The sequence below is a fragment of the Nuphar pumila genome, chromosome 10 (assembly GCF_984573655.1).
Source record: "Nuphar pumila chromosome 10, dmNupPumi1.hap1.1, whole genome shotgun sequence".
NCBI classification, from domain to species: Eukaryota; Viridiplantae; Streptophyta; class Magnoliopsida; order Nymphaeales; family Nymphaeaceae; genus Nuphar; species Nuphar pumila.
This window is the reverse complement of record NC_143258.1, coordinates 9,310,829-9,313,990: the sequence shown is the minus strand read 5'-3', so window position 1 is coordinate 9,313,990 and position 3,162 is coordinate 9,310,829. Positions and strand designations below refer to the sequence as shown.

At 55.5% G+C, this 3,162-nt stretch overlaps 1 pseudogene across 1 annotated transcript; it reads left to right on the top strand.

The window, feature by feature from the left end:
- The first annotated feature begins 258 nt into the window (after positions 1-258).
- LOC149823452 (ABC transporter G family member 16 pseudogene) lies at positions 259-2,861 on the top strand (annotated as a pseudogene). Its single transcript, XR_016434763.1, has one exon. The product of XR_016434763.1 is annotated as an ABC transporter G family member 16 pseudogene (transcript).
- The last annotated feature ends 301 nt before the right edge of the window (positions 2,862-3,162 follow it).

Below are 3,162 nucleotides of genomic sequence, written 5' to 3'. Positions count from 1 at the left end.
GGACCGGCAGTGTATAACTACACAGTCTCGGATAAGGTCCATTATGCAATATTAAGGATCCAGTATGTGTCGGTCCTGATCCGGATGCATAATGTTGAGAAATGACGAGCCAGGCCCAACATCGAGGTCCGTAGATTCAATAATGTCGGGTTCGGATCGGGCCCTAAAAATCACCTTGAGGCGGCCAGCGTTATCGTTCGTCGCCTTGGTTATATATATATATAAATAGAGGTACGTATGGCTCTTCCATTCCGTCACACGTCACCGAGAGAAGGAGCAGTGACCCCTTTCCAACCAAATGACCGATCACATCTCACCATTCTCCGGCAGAAGCCCACCGGTTTCCGATCAAAACTCCGTCGAAGATGGCCACCAGAGAAGCGGATCAACCCGTCGGGTAAGCCGCACGTTGGGGGAGATCCTGCAGTTCGTCGTCGGAGAAGCCCGCTCGCGAGACTCTTCGGCGTCGATCCCCAACCTCCTAGTGGGCGAGATGCATGACATGAGCCCGCCCCGCGAGCCCACCCCTCCCTTCTCCCTCTCCTTCACCAACCTCACTTACAGCGTCCGCACCCGCCGGACGATGCCGCTCCCGGGAGCCTTCGCCCGCCGGAAGACCGCCACCGCCCTGTCGAGGTCGGACTCCTGCGAGAGCATCAACAAGTTCTCCGAGACGAAGACGCTGCTGAACCGGATCTCTGGTGAGGCCCGGGACGGGGAGATCCTGGCGGTGCTGGGGGCTAGCGGGTCGGGGAAGTCGACGCTGATCGACGCCCTGGCGAACCGGATCGCTAGGGGGAGTCTCAAGGGGACAGTAACGCTCAACGGAGAGGCGCTGGACGGGCGGCTCATGAAGTCCATATCGGCCTACGTGATGCAGGACGACCTCCTCTTCCCCATGCTCACCGTCGAGGAGACCCTCACCTACTCCGCCGAGTTCCGCCTACCCCGCACCCTCTCCAAGACCCAGAAGCTCGCTCGGGTACAGGCCTTGATAGACCAGCTGGGGCTGCGACATGCGTCGAAGACGATCATAGGGGATGAGGGACACCGAGGCGTCTCGGGTGGGGAGAGACGCCGAGTCTCTATCGGCATCGACATCATCCACGACCCGATCATCCTGTTCCTAGACGAGCCAACCTCCGGCCTCGACTCCACCAGCGCCTTCATGGTCGTCAAGGTCCTCCAGAGGATCGCCCGCACCGGCAGCATCGTCATCATGTCTGTCCACCAGCCGAGCTCCCGGATCGTGAGCCTCCTCGATCGCACCATTTTCCTGTCTCGCGGACACACCGTCTACAGCGGGACACCTTCGGGCCTTCCAGACTTCTTCTCCGAATTCGGCCACCCACCGCCGGAGAACGAGAACCAGACCGAGTTCGCACTCGATCTCATCCGGGAGCTCGAGGTGACTCCCGGAGGAATCAAACGCCTGTCTGACTTCCACGCCTCATGGACGACCGCCCGATCGTTCCGGTTGCCGAGTCCCGGTGGACAGAGCCTGTCGCTCAGGGAGGCCATCAGCGAAAGCATCAGGCGAGGTAAGCTCGTCTCCGGCAACGATGCCGACGACGGGATTTCGATCCTGCCGGGCTCGGGGGCGGTTCCTGCGTTTGCGAACCCGATGTGGAAGGAGACGGCGATTTTAATGAGGCGGTCGATGAAGAACTCATGGCGCATGCCGGAGCTCTTCCTGGTGCGACTGGGCGCGGTTACTGTGACTGGATTCATCCTGGCGACCGTTTTCTGGCGACTGGACACGACGCCTAAGTCGCTGCTGGAGCGGCTCGGTTTCTTCGCTTTCGCCATGTCCACCATGTTCTACACCTGCGCCGAGGCGCTCCCAGCATTCCTGCAGGAGCGTTACATCTTTATGAGGGAGACCGCCCACAACGCCTACCGTCGCTCCTCCTACGTCCTCTCCCACTCCTTGAACTCCATACCTTCCCTGCTCTTCCTCTCCATTGCCTTCGCAGCCATCACCTTCTGGGCCGTCGGCCTCTCTGGCGGCACCCAAGGGTTCCTCTACTTCTTAGCCATCACCTTCGCCTCCTTCTGGGCCGGCAGCGGCTTCGTCACCTTCCTCTCCGGCGTGCTGGCCCACGAGATGCTCGGCTACACCGTGGTCGTCTCCTGCTTGGCCTACTTCGTGCTCTTTAGCGGCTTGTTCATCTCAAGGGACCGGATTCCGCCCTACTGGGTGTGGTTCCACTACCTGTCTCTGGTGAAGTACCCGTTCGAGGGCGTGATGCAGAACGAGTTCGACGACCCGTCCAGGTGCTTCACGACTGGGCTGCAGATGTTCGACAACACTCCTCTGAAGGGGCTGAGCGCCGAGACAAAGGCCGCGTTCCTGACCGTGCTGAGCGGGTCACTTGGGGTCAACGTGACGGCCAAGACGTGTGTGACGACGGGACAGGACGTGCTCAAAGCGCAGGGCATCACGCAGCTGAGCAAGTGGGATTGCTTATGGGCGACCCTGGCCTGGGGGTTCCTCTTCAGGGCCTTGTTCTACTTGGCTTTGATGTTTGGTAGCAAGAACAAGCGGAGGTGATCGTGACGGAGTGATCAGTATCTTGCTGGCTGTGGCCAAGTTAATCAAATGCTTGTTTCTTTCTTCCTTTATTTGTTTTGTTTTTAATATCTCAATATACGGAAGGGATTTATGGTTATGCACCACACCGTGGTGCAAATTTGTATATTTTTTGTTTTTTTTTTTCTGCAACTTGTTGCAGTGGGTATTGGATAATGGAATTTATGTCCTTGTTTCAAGTTCGTTTTCGTAATTCTAATATTGTATACAGATGAATCATGATCTTCTCTTAATAATATATACATTTCACGCGTGATTTTCTCAAAAATTTCCCCTTTTCTTTTCGTTGTCATTATCTATTTTACAAGATTGAGATTCGGTGTAGACCACCACCATTCTGTAAAGGGTAATGGGCAATCTTTTCTTTGGTCACCTTTTTTTATTGTTTATGAATCAATAACCGTGTATAAAAAGGCTTATGTGTGTCGATCCATTGATGTAACCTCAAGCCGGAAAGGATGCCGCGGTCTGAAACTCTCACTAATGAAAAAATGGAGTCTTAGGTTCGCTTTCTGTTGGCATTGATATATCGATCGCAAACTCTACCTATCATGAAGAGCTTCTAGCAA